The following is a 20630-nucleotide window of genomic DNA, read 5'->3' as shown; positions in this document are numbered from 1 at the left end:
GAGGTCCTCATTCTAGAGAAGACCACTGTGATCAGAGCAATGTGCTGTGCAACTCAGACTTGTTTTTTCATCCAGGAAAATCAGATGGTTATTCATGCTAGACCCCTACAGTTTAAAACATCTGCTTATCACCAGAACTTCTTTGGTGACTTTGAACTTAACAGCTTGGAGCTGAGCTCTAGACCTCCAAGATCTCTAGGTTCCTGTGCTGACAGTGCTTCTAACACTCGCAGGATCTCAGTCTCCCAGCACAGAAATGGCAGATGTGCTTCTTTGGAAGCTTTTTTTTGGTGTCAAATCAAATACCTATATTTTAATTGCTAATTTATTTCTAAAAGAACAGTTTGTCTCTTACCTAAATATGGGACTAAAATGTGACTTTCTGGGCCTTAGAAGGCTTTTTATTGTTGAAAATCTGAAATAGTATTAGTAACAATAATAACTAGTATAGTAACAGGGATGCTGTTGTCTCTTGTAGCTTTTTTTTTTTTTTTCTGCTGGTGGTATGAACTTTAATTCTTCATGGAGAAGAATGCTACATCAACAGGTGTTTTATCAGTTGCTATTTATAGGTCCACTGGGGAATTACAGGAAAACTCTTTCTGAGCAGAACTCATTATTTTTTTCTTTTGTCCTCTCTGTAGGAATACTTTTTAAATGGCTCTTGTTTGTTTTTTGTTTGTTGTTTTTGGATTTTTTTGTCTTTTTCTCTGCTCTGTCAACAAAGATTTTTAGTATTAAGGCCAGTGGATTTTGATGACTTGTCAAAAAACAGTAACACCTCTGTAAACCATTCTTGTCCCATGCAAAAGTTTGCATTGAAAAATCTAATTATTTTTCCAGTGTTCTGTGCGAGTGTTTTCTGTCTATCAGGTGCACAAGCTATTAAGAAAATGGAATTGTATAATTCCCTAGGGATACAGCATTTTCATAACAACATTACTATTCCATTTGATATTCATTATTATTGCCTACTTATTACTAGACAATTTAATTCAGATTTTATCAAATATTCTAGGCAGGCCTGTTTCAGGAACTGGATGTAAGGATAAAGATGTAAAAAGCCAAATTATAGTGAGGAGTATTCTCAAGGAACTGGAAAACAGTTGTTCTAGTTCAAGGACAGTATAAGCATTTGGTACAGGTGACATGAAAATGAGGAAGTCTGCAAAACAGAGTGGAAAAAATGGCTGGTATTCTATACAATGGATAATAAACTGATAGCTCCTCTTATTAAGGGATTCCAAAATACTTTAGAAGCATCAGTGAATGATTTGTTGTTACAGTCAGGGTGTACTTCAGTACTAGTATGTGTCATAATAACTTCCCTGAATGTTTATGGCAGGACAGTGGTTGATGATTTGGCTTTTGGTTCAGTGGGACATTGTTCAAAATGCAGAAGAGGCTGTTTTAATAGACGGAAGAGGAGGATATTGGTCATAGTGTCTGAAATGGACTTTTATTGCATATGATGTGCCTGACCACCCTTCATTCGAGGCACATGCTTTCAGCTTCAAAAAACTCTTTGTACCTCTTTAAAATCTATACCCTCTCAAGACAAGTCATGCTGCAGTGCATGATTCTCATTCAGGGAAAAGAAAGAATAAACTGAACATCAGATAGTAGCTTCTGCACTTCATGCGCTGCTGGGAGGCACTTGCATGTGACAGTGATACAGTCAGCAGCAGAAACAATGTAACACAGAAGAGAAAGTGTCTACACCAGCAGATTGTGTTTAATGTTCACTACATCTATGTTTAAGCACCTAAGCCAAAAGCATTTTTGCTCCACAGCTACTCTGTAAATACAGCTAGAGAGCACCTTGTGGATCCAGCAAATGCAAAAAAAATAGGAAAGGTAGTTCTTTTAAAGATGGAGGCAATCCATCTGCCAGGAAAACTCACTTCAGCATAGCTCACAAGCTCCTGCCATCCCTGTGCTGTTTGCTGATCAAAGAAAGCATGAATTAGTGAATTAATGTTGTGATTTAGGCCCAGCCAACAACAAAGCACCATGTGGTTGCTCCCTCACCCCACTATGGTATGGAGAGGAGAAAATCCAGCTAAGGTGGAGACAAGGAGGGTCTACTCCCCAATTATAGTCACGGGCAAAACAGACTCAACTCAGGTAAAAAAAATAAATTAATTTATCAATAATCAGATGCAAACAGGACAAAGACAAAACAAAGACTTAAAGCTTAAATACTTCACCCCACCCCTCCCTTATTCCTGGGCCCAGATTACTTTATTCCCTGATTTCTTTACCTCCTTCCCCTCAGCAGCACAGGGGGTCAGGGAATGGGGTTTAGAGCCAGTTCATCCCATGTTTTCTGCTGCTCCTTCCTCCTCAGGGAGAAGGATTCCTCACAGTCTTCCCCTACGCCAGTGTGGGGTTCCTCCCATGGGAGAGAGTCCTTCATAAACCCCTCCAACATGAGTCCTTCCCATGAGGTGCAGTCCTTCAGGAACAGGCTCCTCCAGCACAGGCTTCCCACAGAGTCACAGCCTGCTTTGGGTGCAGTAACCTCTGCTGGCACAGGGTCCTCCCCGGCTGCAGGTTCACATCTGCTTCACTATGCTCCTCCATGGGCTGCAGAGGCACAGCCTTTCACCCCAGGATGCAGAGGAACCTCTGCTTGGGCACCTCCTCCCCATCCTTCCTCACTGACCTTGGTATCTCTGCTCCAGCATTGGTCTTGCCTCTCCTCTCCTCTGCCCTGAGGTCTTAGGGCAGTTGTTTTCCCCTTCTTGAATATGTTAATCGCAGATGTGCATCGCTGATGGGCTGGGCCTCAACCAGAAGTGAGGCTGGATTTTTGGATGGGGGAAGCTTCCAGCAGCTTTTCACAGGAGCCACCTTCAAGACTCCTCTCCTGTTACTGAAACCACACATCAATCCAACACCTAACACAATACAATTTTATAATTTATTTTTATGGACAGGATTTTTCCAAAACTGTCTTTGGGATTTAGCAACCTACTTGCAATTGACTTTCCCTGGGGCATGAGCATTGATTCCCTGAGGCTATCTGAAGAGTGTTTGGAGCATCCTTCTGAAGGTGCTGACAATGCTGTATAAGCAGTTCTTGAGACCTTATAGGCCTAGGAGAGAAATGGTTTGCTTATGTATCAACTGTTTATCTGTGGGGTGGGGAGGGATAAGATTGTCTCCACTTATGCCTGCGGAGTAGATTATAGCAAGGGTTTGGGACTTACAGTGGAAAGTGCTGCCAATTAAAAAAATACTTTGATATTACTAGGGGTGACGGTGTCAGAGCATACATGCCTTGTATGCCAGATTCTTGGTCACAATTTTTATGTAAAATTCCCATGCTTACTCTGAAATCAACTGTAGTTATTTTGCTTTTTGGGCAGCATGAAAAATGTTAAAAGACTGGCTGTTCCATCTCTTTTTTTGCCATAACAAAGCTACTGTGCTCAAACTAGCCTTTTGATTTTTGAATTTGTTTATAAAAGTGTTTCCTGAGAGAGAACTTTTTATTTCTAGCAATGAACCACCGAGCTTTAAAAGCACAGTTTTAATTTAAGAAACTTCATCTTTAAAAAGGCTGTGTCTGCATGGGCATTGTATCTTAGCCCTTTGGGCATGTTCCTGTGCTGATTCCTTGTCAAAGATAGGCTTCTCTCTGTATCTTGTTCAAATAGACTTTTACTTCTTTTTGAGGCCTAAAGCCAGGCCATAAAATGTCATAAAATGTAATAATGTCTTCAAGCTGACAATTACCTGGAGATATTTTTTTCTTGCATAAGTTTTCCTGCCTTCTTTTTACTGTTTGGTGCACAGAAACAAGGCTGCAGTGTAATTCTTACCTGCTTTCTGTTTTGTTTGGCCCTTTTTTTGTGGACACTCTTCTTTAAGGGACACGGTCATGCATTTGAATTGGGATACTCTGTCATCTTCTCAGCTGTGCTGGAGGGGTGACGTAAAAATGGCAGAAGTAACAAGACAAAGTGCAATGCAAATTAGCTCCAGTAGCTTAGTGTTGAAAAGATTTGTTCAAGGCCTCACATAAAATTGACAAGATATTTTTATGGTTTAAAAATACGGAGAATTATGTAGGTAATCTTTGCAGCCTAGTAAAAATATCATAATACAAAGAAATTGAAGTGTTATATCTTCCTGTGATCTAAATTGGCATCTAATCTTAGTCAGCAGGTGAAATGCCACTTGAGGATGTTGTTTATAGTGATTACTTTTTTTTATCACTTAAGAACAAAATAGTGTTTTGAAAACCTTCGTTATGTGAATCAGGCAAACAGGACAGTTCAGGTTATATATAAAATCTCTGAAGATCATGGAAAAACTCCATGCTTTACATCACATTTATAATTGTCCCAGACCTTTATTTTGGTGTCCTGAATTCACGTATGCATTGGAGGGAGGAGGGGAAGAGTAGTCTGGTGTTTAAGAACAAAATCTGTTTCTTTTTACAGCCTAAAGCTGTATTTTGGCTATTATCCAGCCTTTTTTTTTTTTTTTTTTTCTTTCTTCAAATCAACTAGCTGCTTTTACTGAAAAGGACATGCTTGGCTGCTACAGGGAGTGATCCAGCTGTGGACCACTTTTTTTCTGGTCAATAGTAAAACCTTCAGTTTTATGTTAATTCTGTATAACTAAAGCTGTCTAAGAATTAAACATCTAGCCAGTCATTTAGGGCTTCCTTCTTCTGCAGATGACAGGGGAAAAGAAAGAGAAAGGGAACAGAAAGAAGCAGATTCATCCCGCCTCAAACACGACTTACCTCAAAATGGGATGTATTGGAGTTGCTATTCCGTTCCTTTGGCTGTACAGGGAACCAAAATGTCCCTCTGAGACTGCATCTGGCTCAAGTTGTGTGTGTGATTTGAATACCAAACACAGTCCTTAGAGCAACATCTGACTTGTTTACTGAGAGGTCATGCAGCATTTGTGACCACAGACATTCTACTTTGAAGGCTGATGCTCTGTTAGGTTCTTGTGCTGGTAGCTTATATGTATTTAGTTGAGTGTGATGGTAATGGTGTGACGGAGATTCCACTTCAGAGCCTGTTTCTTATGTTGGATAGACAGAGTCTATTTGCAAAGACTTCATAGCATTTGGAAGAAGCTCAGTCTATTTGCTTGAACAGTTAACCACTTACTGTAGTGACGATGAATTTTCATAAAAACAGACTGAATATATCTAAAATGAAAAAATGGCTTTTTGAAATAGGAACTTAAATAAAAGAAAAGGTTTTGGAGCTAGCAGTCAATTCTTTGGGTTTTGGAGTCTGTTTTCCTCCCTTGAATTCACTGAGTAATTCCACTATTTTCCAAGTTTTACAGACCTTTCAGGGTCCAGCTGGCATTCCTCCTGGCAGGTTGTAATTGTTTTGGAAGATAAACGATAGGATTGAGTGGTTATCTAGCTGTTCTACCATTTTTTGTCAATGTGGGTGTATTCTTGCTTGAAGTCACTTGTCTAGGAGTTGGTTAAGGAGTGCATGAGGGGCTCTGCTGTAAAGACTTCAGCAAGTTCAGAAGGGTTTTCTCTTAGCGTATCATGTTTGAACTTTTTCTCTCCTGTAATGGTTGGTTTTCCTATCACTTCATCCAACTTTTTTCCCTCAAATGAATTTAAAAATGCTAAAACTGATAGATAAATAAAAGTGAAATGCAGTCACATGCAGTTCAATGCTGAGCTTCAGTTTCACAGTTTGAGTAAGCCAGCTTTTCTGTCAAACCGCTTAGCTATCTGTGAAATGAAGGTAGCTGTCTCCAGGGGGCTTCTGAAGGTAGGTACAGTGAGGATATTGACTGCAGATACTGAGTGCCCATAGGCAGGTGGAAAAGAGGAAGGTACTGCATGTTCCTGTATAAGTAGAATGTCTAGTGAAAAGTCTCATACAGATAGTCTTTCTTTTCTCCTCTCCCACTTCAGTGTTTTAGCTTGAAAGTTCTGAAGAGGTATCACTGAAAAATTATAACTTCGAATAAAGATGAGACTTAATTCAACAGAAAAAGCAAAACAAATTTCAAAGAGCATCACAAAGCCATAGGCTGCCAAGCTGACAAAAGAAAGATCAGTAGGAGATTGAGTTCCTCCAGGCAAATTTCCTGACCCAAGAAAAAGGCAGCAAAGAACTGTCAGGATAAGTTCTTGTCACAAGAATGGAAGAAGAAAACTGGACACCTATTAGCTGGTCTTCACAAATTAGTTGCTCTAAAGAAGCATGGTTCATTCCATCTGGAGCCTGGGGTCCTGTTCTGTGTTCAGAGTAATAGAGGATTGTTGTGGTTTAGGCCTAGCAGAGCAACAAAGGAACAGCCGTGTGGCCACTCACTCATCTTCCCCCCCCACACACACTCTGGAATGGGAAGGACAAAGCCCAACTGGAAGCTCGTGGGTCGAGACAAAGGACAAGGAGGGTTCTTCACCAATTAAAGTCTCGGGCAAAACAGACTCGACTTAGGGAAGAATAATAATTTAATTTCTCATGAATCACAGACACACAGGACACTGACAACACACAGAGCAGGGCTTGCATATGTTACCCCACCCCTCCCTTCTTCCCAGGCCCAAATCACTTTGTTCCTGGTTTCTCTCCCTCCTTCCCCCCAGTGGCACAGGGGGACAGGGGATGGGGTTTAGAGTCAGTTCACAGGCTGGTGGTTCCTGCTGCTCCTTCCACCTCAGGAAGAATTCCTTACAGTCCTCCCTCTCTTCCCTGTGTGGTCCCTCCCATAGGAGAGAGTCCTCCATGAATCTCTCCTACATGAGTCCTTCTCATGAGATCTGGAGCTGCTCCAGCCTGGGCCTCTCACAGAGTCATGGGCTGCTTTGGGAACAGTCACCTCCTCTGGTGCCGAGGTCTTCCAAAGCTGCATAATCAGAGTCCACTGGTCACAAGATCCAAGTCCACTGGCCAAGTTCACCCCTGCTGGCACCTTCGGGGCACGTTCCACCACGTTTCTCCATGAATCACAGAATCACAGAATTTCTGGAGTTGGAAGGGACCTCCAGAGATCATCTAGTCCAACTCTCCTACTGAAGTAGGATAACCTAAAGCACTTTACACAGGACTGCATCCAGGCAGGTTTTGAATATCTCCAGAGAGGGAGACTCCACAACCTTCCTGGGCAGCCTATTCCAGTGCTCCATCACCCTCACTGTAAAGAAGTTTTTCCTCATATTTAAATGGAACTTCCCATGTTCCAGATGGTGCCCGTTGTGCCTTGTTCTGACACTGGGAGCTACTGAGAAGAGCCTGTCTCCGTCTTCCTTGCATCCACTCTTTAGATACTTGTGTACATTGATAAGATCTCCCTTCAGCCTTCTCATCTCCAGGCTGAAGAGTCCTAGCTCCTTCAGCCTTTCTTTATCAGAGAGATGCTCTAATTCCCCTATCGTCTTCGTTGCCCTCCTCTGAACTCTCTCCAGTAGCTTCCTGTCTCTCTTGAACTAGGGAGCCCAGAACTGGATGCAGTATTCCAGCTGTAGCCTCACTAGGACAGAACAAATGGGGAGAATGACCTCCCTTGACCTACTTGTCACACTCTTCTTTATGCGACCTAGGATTCCACTGGCCTTCTTGGCAGCAAGTACACACTGCTGGCTGGATAATTTACTGTCTATCAGCACTCCAAGATCCTTCTCTGAACTACTTTCCAAAAACTCCACCCCTTACCTATATTGGTGCTTGGTGTTCTTTCTTCCCATGTGCAGGACCCTACCCTTACTCTATTGAACCTCATGAGATTCTTCTCTGCCCAGCTCTCCAGCCTGTATGGGTCACACTTAACAGTAGCACAGCTCTCTGGAGTGTCAACCATGCTTCCCAGTTTTGTATCATCAGTGAACTTGCTGAGGATAAAGTCTGTCTCCTCCTTCATTGATTAATATGTTGAACAAGACTGGACTGAGTAGTGATCCCTGGGGGACACCACTGGTTACTGGCCTCCAACTTGACCCTGATCCATTGATCACCCTCTTGAGATCTGTCACACAGCCAGCTCTCAATCCACCTCACTGTCCACTCATCAAGGCCACTCTTCCTGAGTTTCCCAATGAGGATGTTATAGGGGACAGTATCAAAAGCCTTGCTGAAGTCAAGGTAGATAACATCCACTGCTCTCCCATCATCTAGCCAGCCGGTAATGGCATCATAGAAGGCAATCGGGTTAGTCAGGCATGATTTCCCTTGGATGAATCCATGCTGACTTCTCCCAGTGACATTCTTTGCTTTCACATGTTTTGTGATGACATCTGGAATGATTTTTTTCTAACATCTTCACAGGGACAGAGGTGAGACTCACCAGCCTGTAGTTCCCTGGGTCCTCCTTCTTGCTCTTTTTCAAGACTGGAGTGATGTTGGCCCTCCTCCAGTTCTCAGGCACCTCTCTCGTTCTCTTTGAGCTCTCAAAGATGATCGAGAGTGGCCTGGCAATAATATCTGCCAGCTCTCTCAGAACTCGTGGATGCATCCCATCAGGGCCCATGGATTTATGGATGTCTAGTTTGGCTAAGTGGCCTCTATCCTGGTCCTCCTCTACTGAAGGAAAGTCTTCCTTTCTCCAGACCTTACCTCTTTATCTTCGGGGTCTGGGACATGCAGGGGGACAGCCTGCCATCTCGCTGTAGGTTGCAGGGAAACTGCTTGGGCACTTTCATCCCCTTCTTCCTCGTAAACCACCAGGATCTTCACACCAGCATTGCCTTTGCCCTCTCCAGCTCAGCTCTTCTTTCTTTCTTTCTGCTCAGCTCTTATCTCAGTTATTTTGTATGTTAATCGCAGAGGCGCCTCTATTGTCCCCCTAATGGCTCCTTGGCTGGTTTAGAAGCTGGGGAGAGTTCTCAGGTTCTTACCAGAGCCACCCCTGGGGCCCTTCCCCCACTTCCAAAAAAGCACCAAACCAAACTAGCACAGGGAGAAAGGATTGCTTTCAGGGACTGCTGTTATCCTTGCTGTGCTAGGTGCTGACAGTGCAAGATGTCTTGATGTCTGACAGATAAACCTGAGCTTTGCACTGAAGTGACCAATAAAGATGATCGCTTTTCTAAGACAGTAGTGTCTTTTTCTGGGTTTTTGATGGATGAATAGAATTTCTTCTGAGCCTTTCCACCCTGGTTTGTGACTGTCCAGGCCACTTGCTCATTCATGTTGCTACAGACCTAATTCTGCTTCAATGATGAGTAAGGAGTTCTGCAGAGTCTGGCTTGATTACCAGCTCTGTTTACCACAAAGGAACAGTTACTAATGTGCTGTCATTTTTAAGCTTATTAAAACTACTTCACTTTGATTAATCTCATTATGGAGCTGTTTATTCTTCTTGCTTGCACAAGATGTAAGTCTGATTGTAACAAGTGCTTCTGTTGTTTCTGTTATAGCTGAGGGATGAACTATTGATTTTTAAATAGAAGAGTTTAATGAGACTTGGAGGTTGGGCTTGATCGAAGGCTTACTGGAGCTGGTGGTCTGTCATTAGATTTCAGTGGATTTTAAGGTCCAATATCTGATTTGTTGCCATGGTGGTCAGCTGTCTGTGTACTAGGGGTTTTGCTTGCCTTCATCAATTAAGAACAACATGAAAAGTTTTGACAGGTATGTCAGCAATAAGAGGAAGATGAGGGAAAATGTGGGCCCACTTCAGAAGGAATGTGGAGACCTGGCCATGCAGGACTTAAAGAAGGCTGAGGTACTCAATGACTACTTTGCCTCAGTCTTCACCAGCAGAGGCTCTGGTCACACCATCCAAGTTAGAGAAGGCAAAGGCATGAACTGTGAAAAGGAAAATCTCCCCACTCTAGGAGAAGAGCAGGTTCATGAGAATTTGAAGACTTGAGGGTGCACGAGTCCATGGGACCTGACAGGATTATCCACGGCTCCTGAAGGAACTGGCCAATCAAGTTACAAAGTGTCTGTCCATCCTATTTGAAAAGTCTTGACAGTCTGGAGAAGTGCCCACTGACTGGAAAAGGGGAAACATAACTGCCATTTTTAAGATGGGAAGAAAGGAAGACCCAGGGAACTATAGACCCGTCAGTCTCACCTTTGTGCCTGGCAGGATCATGGAGCAGATCCTCCTGAAGGCTTTGCTAAGGCACGTGGAAAACAAAGAGGTGATTGGTGACGGTCAATATGGCTTCACCAAGGGCAAATCCTGCCTGACTAATTTGGTGGCTGCCTATAATGGGGTCATGGCATCGGTGGACAAAGGAAGAGCAACTGATGTCATCTACTTGAACCTGTGCAAAGCTTTTGATACTGTCCCACACGACATCCTGGTATCAAAACTGTAACAGTATGAATTCAATGGATGGAGCACTCAGTGGGTAAGGAACTGGCTGGGTGGTTGCACTCAAAGAGTTGTGATCAACAGCTTGATATCCGGATGGAGACCTGTGACGGGTGGTGTTTCCCAAGGGTTGGTACTGGTGCTGTTTAACGTCTTTATTGGTGACATGGGCAGTGCAATTGAGTGCACCCTCAGCAGGTTTGCTGATGATACCAAGCTGTGTGGTGAGGTTGACACGCTGGAAGAAAGAGACTTCATCCAGAGGGACCCTGACAGGATTGAGAGGCGGCCCCATGCCAAATTCATGAAGTTCAACAACACCAAGTGCAAGGTCCTGCACCTGGGTTGGGGCAGTCCCAAGCACAAATAGAGGCTGGGTGGAGAATCCGTTGAAAACAGTCTGGAAGAGAAAGACTTGGGAGTGATGGTGAACTGGCAGTGTGTGCTTGCAGCCCAGAAAGCCAAGCATGACCTGGGCTGCATCAAATGAAGTGTGACCAGCAGGTCAAGGGAGATGATTCTCCCCCTTTACTTTGCTCTTGTGAGACCCCAGCTGGAGTGCTGTGTCCAATTATGGAGCCCCCAACATGGAGTTGTTGGAGCAAGTCCAGAGGAGGGCCATGAAGATGACCAGAGAGCTGGAGCACCTCTCCCATGAAGACAGGATCAGAGAGTTGGGTTTGTTCAGTCTGGAGACAAGAAGGCTCTGAGGGGACCTCATAGTGGCCTTCCAGTACCTTAATGGGGTGTGCAGGAAAGCTGGGGAGAGGCTTTTTACAAGGGCTTGTAGTGAGAGGACAGGAGGTAATGGCTTAAAACCGTAAGAGGGGAGATTTAGTTTAGACATTAGGAGGAAATTCTTTAGTGTGAGTGGTGGTGAGACACTGGCACAGATTCCCCAGGGAAGTTGTGGAAGCCTCATCCCTGGAAGTGTTCAAAGAGAGATTGGATGGGGCTCTGAGCAACCTGATCTAGTGGGAGGTATCCCTGCCCATGTGGGGTATTGGAACTAGATTATCTTTAAAATCCCTTCCAACTCAAACGATTCTGTGATTTTGCAAAAGCAGGAAACTATCATAGTGAGGGAGGGCAAGAGGAATCATGGTTACCAGGTATTTAAAACTACTTCTTTATTTTCTTGTGATCCTGTTGTCTCGTCTTTCTGCGCATTTCAACCTTGAATGTGTGGTCATGGTGCGTGTCGTAGTGGTTCATAGCAAAGCACACAACTCCAGATAATACAGCAGAGCTTTAGCAACAAGCTTACAGAGAGGAAAGATTAATATCTTTAACTCTGAGATGAGCTGTAATTTTATAGGAGTTAATACATATCTTTTTAAAAATTAATATTGTAATGTGAAGACCAGGGAATCAGACAGAGATAAGAAGGTTGTAACAAAAATAGGCTTAAACTACTGATGTGGTTCAGAGGTTCAACTGTCTCAGCAGCTGGACCTAGTCTGGCCTGCGGGCCAGTACTGTTTTGCTTTTCTTGCACGCACTTGTACATGTTGATGTTTTGCATACAAGCTGCTGCCTTTTCCTTTAAGAAGGAAAGGTTTCTGTGACACAGAACAGAGGATGGCCCACAGCCCTACCCCAGGCCAGCTTGTGGCAGGCATCCCCAAAGATCAGCCCATCTTCTCAGTCATAATTCCCTCTGCAGATGACTGCTTCATTTCTTCTTCTCTCCCTCTGCTTTTTCTTTACTGACTTCTGATTGACTGGTTCTCTAAGTCAACCAAATGCCATAAGTTTCTCCTGATAGAGAAGTGTGTGAACAGTGCATCACTCTTACCTCTTCAGGTCCCAGGAGCTTGCTTTGCACAGAAGCAGGCTTTTTCTACACCTTGTTCCTGCAGATACAATTTTTCTGGCTTCCTTGCTATACAGTGTTAGCTGATGTATTTTCAGCTGGGACAAGTTTGTGTGCCTGTGCGTTAAAGAATAAATTAATTATATCACTACAAGGTCCCATTCATAGAAATGCAGAGAGGAGAGAGTTATCCATGCATCTGCCATTGAAAGAATGCAGCTGTTTCTAAGGTCTTTGTAAAGAGAGGTTTAATCTGTATGTCTCAAAGGCAGTAAACCTAAAAAAATACTCAGCAAAGTTGAGTATCTCTTCTTGGAGTTTACTTTTTACCATAAAGCACATGGAAGGAAAACAAGGCTTTTTGTGTGAGAGAAGGATCATGAAGTATTGTTTGTCTGGTTTTTTTACTCTTTAGCAATGGAACTGTACAAATGAAAGGAACAGAGTTTATGAGCGCTGTGAATGGTAGATGGAAATGAGATCTGTATAATAGCTATTTTAATATTTGTCTATTACCTTTGCTTAAAAAGCCACTGATTGCCCTGTCAGACACATCATTCAGTTTTCTGATAATGAGCATCTACTTAAACTCCCTGACTGAAAGAAGTAGAGGGCACCTGTGGAGAGAGATTTCATACACATACTTGGGGATGTATGCAATGGGTTAATATGCTAAAGGGCAAAACATAGTCTATGTAGAAATAAGTTTATGGTGGTCATATATATGAGGGATGACTCTCCACAGAACTGCATGAGTGCTGTCTTCAAGATTCTCTATATAATTTTCCTGTGAGTGTAAAGGGCAGCAAACCTGGACATGCACTTGATTTGTTATGGCTGCTGAGCTTTCATTGAGAACTCAAGGTGCAATTACTGTGTGAGTAAGAGGGGTGTTGTGAGAAGGCAAAAAGCCTTGAAGTATGTGTGTGACATGGATGTGTGGTGGAGGGGTACCCTCCCATTGCAGCCACAGGATTTCAGACTACAGCCTCCTTGTTAACCAACAACACTCATGTACCGGGGCTACAAGGACTGTAACCTGCTGGGAAGGGATGGAATACTCCTCAATAAGAAGGCAGGAGAATCTTTGGCTACAGGCTGGCCAACTTGGTGAAGCAGGCTTTAAACTGAAGGATCTGGGGAGAGGGATCCAAAATGGCAATGATCATTCCACCTTCACCACTAAAACTGTTTGATGAATAAACTAGGCCAACCAGAGTAGTGTAAAATGTGCCTCAGCCGTCTTCTTAAATGAGAGCCAAAAGATCAGCCACCTGAAGTGTGTGTATGCTAATGCACACAGCCTGGGAAATAGATGGGAGGAACTGGAGCTCCGTGCCCAGTCAGACAGTTATGGTATCATAGGAATAACTGGAACATGGTGGGATGAGTCACACAACTGGAGGACTGTGATAGATGGCTGTAGGCTGCTTCATAAAGACAGGCAGGGGAGAAGAGGTGGAGGAGTCATGCTGTGTGTTAAGGAAAATGTTAAACGTATAGAAGTCAACTGTGGTAATTGTGGTAGCCCTATTGAATGCCTCTGGGTCAAAATCAGAAGGGTCATCTCCAAGGGAGACTTTACAGTAGGCATCTATTACTAACCTCCAAACCAAGATGTTGTGACCAATTAAATGATACTTGGGTCACTTAGGAAAGCTTTGGGTCAACTAAACCTGGTCCTTGTGGGAGACTTTAACTACCCAGACATTTGCTGGAGGAACAACACTGTGACTCACCTGACATCCATCAAGTTCCTGGAATGTGTAGAAGACTGCTTCCTTGCACCAATATTGGATGTGCCAACCAGAAATGGAACACAGCTGGACTTACTACTCACTAACCAAGAAAACCTGCTCTGTAATATCTTGGTTAGTGGCAGACTTGGCTGCAGTGACGACAATATTGTGAAGTTTGGGTGACTGCTGAGCACAGTGAAGGTTAATTCTAGGACAAAGGTTTTAGGTTTTAGAAGAGCAAACTTCAGCTTGCTCAGGGCACTATTGGAAGGGATCCTCAACACCTTCTTCACCTCTGTCTTTACCAGTGCTGTTGGGTCCCAAGCCATAGGAACAGAAGTCCAGGTTGATGCAGGCACTGACCTGCATCAAAGAGTTGGTTTGTCAACTATTACAGGAGCTTGATCTATACCAATCGATGGGTCTGGATGCCATCCACCCTAGTATGTTGAGAGAGCTGCTGATGTCATTGCAGAGCTCCTCTCTGTAATCTTTGAGAAGTCATGGGGACGTCCCTGAAACTGGAGGAAGACTTAACATTCACCCCCATCTATAAGAAGGGTCCAGAGGAGGACCCAGGTAATTACAGACCCATTAGTCTCACTGCAGTCCCTGGTAAAGTTATGGATCAAATCCTCCTAGGGACAGTCACAAGTCAGTTGAAGCACATGATTGGGAAAAGCCAACATGGATGTATCAGGGGCAAATCATGCTTGACAAACCTGATTGCCTTGTACAACACAGTAACCCGCTGGGTTGATGCAGGGTGAATGGTGGACTTTCCCAAGGCTTTTGGCACGGTTGCCTACAGCCTCCTTCTGGAGAAGCTGACTTGTTACAGCCTTGACAAGTGGTCTGTGCTGTGGGTGGGGAACTGACTGACCAACTGTACCCAGAGAGTGGTAGTAAATAGTTCCTCCTCATTCTGGCAGCTGGTCACAAGTGGGGTCCCCCAGGGATCAGTATTGGGCCCAATGTTGTTTAACATCTTCATGTGACCTGGATGTTGGGATCAAGAGCACCCAGATGAAGTTTGCTGATTACACCAAGATGAGTGGAGAGGTTGACACTCCAGAAGGGAGGGCCACCCTCCAGCATGACCTGACAGGCTGGAGAAGTGGGTTAGCAGGAACCCTATGAAGTTCAATGGTGAGAAGTATAAGGTGTTGCACCTGGGAACACATAACCCAGGAGTGCAGTTCAGACTGGGATCCACCTGGCTGGAGGGCAGCCCTGTGGAAAGGAACCCTGGGGGTCTTGGTGGATAACTGGCTCAACATAAGTGAACAGTGTGCTGCAGCAAAGAACACCAACAGGATGCTGGGCTGCATCCACAAGGGCATCACCAGCAGAGATAAAGAAGTCATCATCCCACTCTGCTTGGCACTTGTCAGACCACACCTGGAGTATTGCGTTCAGTTTTGGTCCCTGCTCTACAAAAAGGATGTAGACAGGCTGGAGAGGGCCCAGAGAAGGGCCACAAGGATGATCAGAGAACTGGAGGACCTGCTATATGAGGAGAAACTGAGAGAACTGGGTTTGTTCAGCCTTGAGAAAAGAAGGCTTAGGAGAGACCTTATTACCATGTTCCAGTATTTAAAAGGTGGCTACCAAGAAGATGGAGGCTCCCTATTTACAAGGAGTCACATGGAAAAGACAAGAGGTAATGGGCACAAGTTGCTTCTGGGGAGATTCTGATTGGACACAAGAGGTAAATTTTTCACCATGAGGGCAATCAAACACAGGAATAATCTCCCAAGGCAAGTGGTAGATTCTACCACATTGGGCAGTTTGAAGTCTCAGCCTGACATGGTGCTGAGCCATCTCTTATGAACTATAGTATTACTTAGAAAAGTTGGACCAGATGATCCTTGAGGTCCCGTCCAACCTGGTATTCTATGATTCTTTGGTGCTATGATAGTTGCTGTCTCACATAAGGAGCGACTCCACCACCTCACTTTGTTGACCTGTCTTTCCTAAAAAGATCGTAACCATCCATTACCACATTCCATTCATATGAGCTGTCCCACCACATCTCTCTAATTGCTACCATATCATGACCACTTGACTGCACACAGATTTCTAACTCCTCCTGCTTATTCTCCATGCTGCATGCATTGGTGTATAAGCGTTTCAGAGAGGGAGCTGAGCACTTTTTTTCTGCTCTTGAGGGGTGGTAGTCTGCATGATTTTCAAAACTGCTAGCACACTGCCCCACAAATACTGGGGCCTCACTAGCATGTCCAGTTACATCCCTTCCCCCTTCAAACTTAGGTTAAAGCCCTGGTTTGAAGATAAGCAGACAAGGAAAATTTTGCATTCCTTCCTACTAACAAGTAGGGCCTCTCCCTAAATAAATTTGCCTACTTGTCAGGTCCAAGGCTGAATATTTTCTGTTATTTTAAAACCTTTTTAGAAGTGTTATGTTGTTTATTTCTGTTTCTTTCTCTCTTCAGACATTCTCTGTGCTCCCTCTGATGCTTGTGTCCTTCTCTCTTCTCCCCTGAACACTAACCCTACTCCCCTACTCTCCCCCTCATTATTATTTCATAGCTTTTCTGCACTTCACAAAGATACTTGTTTGTTCAGTAATGGCATTAACTCTTACAACTGCATTAAAAACATTAAAAATCTCACTTGAAAAGCCCCTCTCTCAAATTCCACAAGAGCTGATTTCATTTGTTTGTAGAAAGAGTGATTAAATATGTGTGTTTAAAGGGAGAACTAAATGCCTTTTACTGATTTCGAGCTTAGTTGGATTGCCATGCTACTTTATGAGTTTTACTCAAGGAGAAAAGGTTTCCTTTTATATTAATAGCAGATGTATTTGAAGAAGGTTAGAATGTCGGATTAAATGGTAGCTCTGCTGAAGTTCGTATTTCTGGATTTCTCCTATCTTTTTTTATTTAATGTAACTGCATTTTTTTTTGGTATTTCTTACTTGTCAGCATAGTATCTGTGCATCCACTAGCATTTTAAGTGACATGACTTAACAGGCAGCTTGGTGCAGTTTGTTCCCTTTTTCCTCTGTGTGTTTTAGTTAACAACAAACAAGGAAATTGATCTTAGGCCAAATACCAGTGACTGACAATCCCTTTAAAATAAAATTGTTTTCTTGCAACTAACTAGGAAGCATTTGCCCCTAACAAAGTGGGGTTTTCAGGGGAATAATACTAGGATTCCCTGTAAGGAGCAGAAACATGGGAGTGTATCTTATAAACATCTTGGATCATGTAGATAAATAATAAACAACAGAGATTATATTGTTTTCTAAGACTAATGTGGCTTTATTCCAGCTGACATACTCAAGAAGGGTTTTTTAACCAAAAAGAAAACAAGATGTCAAGTCCTTAAGTCGTATAAGCATGCAGAGCAGATAAAAGATGCTCTTCATTTAGCCAAGCAGAGAACTACAGATTTTGTGGGTTTATGTTGCCCTATTGGCTCAAATGAGTATGCTTAATTTATTTTTTTATTATTTTTTTTTCGTATGTGAGGATCTGGTACTGCCAATTCAATTTAAATTCTAATGGGACCATGGCTAGAGCTGCGTATATGACATCTGCTGCTGCATTAGAGTGGTCTGTTGTCATGAGGTGTTTATGAAGATTTATATGCGTATATGTGGTATGTTGAGAGATAAGCAGATTATTTCTGATCCCTCCTCTGCATTTGCAAGGAATCTGTCTTATGCCAAAAAACTCTGATAGATCACACCAGATTGAAAAGAGCATTGCAGCACTTGAGGAAGGGCAGGTCAGAGGGAACAAATTTTTGAAGTGACTGTTGTCTGCTGTTGTAAAAAGGACCAGATGTTGATGTCTTGGCCACATATAATTCAGTGAATTCCTTCACGCTGAGGGATCTAATGATGTGTTAAATGCTAGTGAGAGGACAGAATGTTTGCAGCAATATGGGAAGTGAGAGACTTCTGTCAGTTTGGTGTAAATCAGTATCTCCCAACAATTCATGTAATAGGATCTGGCCTATACTGGATCTATTATTTATTCCTCTTTGCAGAATAAGAGTTTTAAATTGTTTTAATTGGTCTGGACAGTAGATATCTGATTATACTAGTATGTCTACTGCTAATGAAATCTGTGGTATGGAATTAATATTTATAAGTAGTGTGTTTTTAACAGTACTGCTGTAACAATATCTTAAATGCTCTGAGCCCTATGTACAGAACACAGATCCTGATGGGCTTTTTGTATGTGTTTATTAGATGGGAATAGCTGGTTATCTGAGAATGTAATTTTTTTCCAGGGTTTCTCTAGATGGTAAAAGGCTGTGTCTGCTCCACCTGACTCCTCTGAAGTTTTAATGAAGCCAGACCCTGTTGTATGCTATTAGTAAGAAAATCTGAAGAGGGGGGAAGATTGTTATCTTGTCTCACTAGCCGTCTCGGCCGTTGCTTCTCTGGAAGTTCACCTGGCATTGTGGATGGAGGGGGAACCCTGAAGCAGGTGGCTGCTTATTGTTTCCTCTTCTATTTCTAGGTTATTTGTCAGTTTTGTCCAGAGCAAGGAACTTTAAAACATTTCCTGAGAAATTATGAGTTCTGTGCTGTGATAGCTGTCCTTTGCACAGGGCTGTTAACTTTCATTCTGTTTCTGGGAACAATGTGTTTAAGTTGTAAGGTTGAAAGGCTATGTGTGTAGATTTTCTTCTTGTCCTGATGTCAGTGCAGGGCACTGTCTCCTGGTCTCATTTTGCAGATCTGGTGATGCAAATGCATCAGAATTAGTGCTGTGTAACAAAGCATCACTAAAAATTATATGTTTAGTGTTAACTTGTAGCATGTGATTTATAGGACATGGGCAAGTGGCAGTATCTTCTAACCTTTTCAGCTGGGTACCTGTAACCTTGTATCCTTCCTACCATGAGAGCTGATCCTCCTGCCCTCCTGGTCTGGTGGAAGCAGATGCCACAGCAGAGCTTCTTTCCCAGCCTTTCTTTCTGCTCTTCTTAATGTGAGTTCACAGGAATAAGAGCACCCTGTTCAGAGCGTGTGATAACCCTGGGGCCTAACTGGGTTTGTATGGGATTGAGTATACTAATGGAGGCAGGATGTGTGTGTTATGCGTGGTCTTCAATTGAGGGGAGTAATGAGTTCTCACATGCTTCACCTTGTTTGTATTTTGTTGCATGCTCATAGCAAGGACCCAGAAATGTAATGGTTGAAATGACTTTGGCCTTTAACAGGATTTTGCTTGTTTTATTACTCTATGATTTCTTCTGCTGGGTTTTGTGCTAACATGCATCAGCATAAAGGTCTAAAGGTCCTGACTGAAAGGTTGTCATTGCCATTCAAAGGACTGCATGGGCTACATTCTGAGCAGCTATTGTTAGACATAGGTTTTGGAGTGGTGACAGCAGAAGTTGTGAAGCTGTAAACTAGTTCCAGCTCTTTTTTTTTTTTCTTTCCTTTTTTTTTTTTTTTTTTTTTTTAATTACAAAAATCCAAACCCACAACAAACTTCTCAAAGAGAAATGAAAAATAAAACATGTACAACACAGTTGAATTTTTCCGTCTGATCATCAGGTTCTAAAGTTATTTTAAAAATCCTGGCTGTTATTTAAGGATGTTATTAAAGTCCTTCCTTTGGAGAGTTTGAATAAATGTGGAATTTAATTTAATTAACCTTCAGCTGTGTTTCTTTCTGCATGAAAAGGTGACCTTTATGAAATGCCAATAGCATACCCAAGAGCCTGCTACTTGCATTCTTCTGTGTCTATATATATTTAAAAAAACCCCCACAACTGTATATATGTATATGAAGAAAGGCACATTAAAACATGTTTAAACATATTTTAGGTATTTAGGGACTCTGATTTGAGAAGTCATGCTATATACATGGAAAAACCATACCCAGTGGTAGGCTCAGGTTGTTCTAAATGTTATATGGTTAACCAGATTCTCATCAGAAAATGGGCCTAGAGCTGGGGAGCTCTTGAGGACCATTACCTGGAAATCAGGTTGTATGTATCTTGAGTTACAGCAGTGCTTAGAGACATTGTTAGAGGTCACCATGGCTATGGACAGGTACAGGTACTATAGTAAGAGATTCTCTGAATCAAAAAACACATAAACTCACTAGGATGAAAAATGTTGGCTCAGAGTGGAAAAATTACTGTCCAGATCATGTTGCATGATTGCATTTCTTTTGAACCCCTAATAAACATACTGTCCCTTGGACCAAGCTGCCATTTTTGTTCTTAGATTCATTGCTCATTCACATGCACAGTTTTTCCTGTTTTCTCATGCAAGGCAGTCTAGAAGAGAGACATCTTAAAAAGCTTTCCTCAACTAAGATAAGTGTGAATAAACACAACTTTTGGAGAATGAGGTCTAGTATGCATATGAAATTCCCCAGATTGAATTGACTTTAATGTGCTCATGGGGTTGGATTTAAAATGTATCTAGGTTTCTAAAGATGTGAATAGATGCTTAGTAAAATTTTCAAAGGTTTTTAACTTGCTTAGGTGCTTTAGAAAATACCTTTACATGTCTGTGTGCCTTGAATCTCCTCAATAAATTGGCAAATCTTTAGATCCTGTTGTTTAGCATTCAGGACTTGGACAAGGTTTAAAATCTGCCTGCTGTCCATATTCCTATAGGTGTATTGATTTCACCTGGGAGACTTGTGTGCTGACAGTAACTGTCAATGCAAATGCATCCCAGTTTTAAATCTGATCCTCAATAGTGCAAATGTTCTTAGAATAATTGTTTTAGGCACAGAGGGCTAGTGGATTTTGGAATTGGCATCCATTCCATTGCAAAGAGGGGATTCTGCTCT

General features: G+C 42.6%; 1 protein-coding gene across 1 annotated transcript in view; it reads left to right on the top strand.

The window, feature by feature from the left end:
* TSPAN4 (tetraspanin 4) overlaps positions 1-20630 on the top strand; it is a 421128-nt gene that overhangs the window by 29895 nt on the left and 370603 nt on the right. The gene's annotated exons all lie outside the window — the stretch shown is intronic.

This window comes from Apus apus, chromosome 5 (genome assembly GCF_020740795.1).
Source record: "Apus apus isolate bApuApu2 chromosome 5, bApuApu2.pri.cur, whole genome shotgun sequence".
NCBI classification, from domain to species: Eukaryota; Metazoa; Chordata; class Aves; order Apodiformes; family Apodidae; genus Apus; species Apus apus.
The sequence above is the reverse complement of the archived record's forward strand: the minus strand, read 5'-3'. Positions and strand labels throughout refer to the sequence as shown.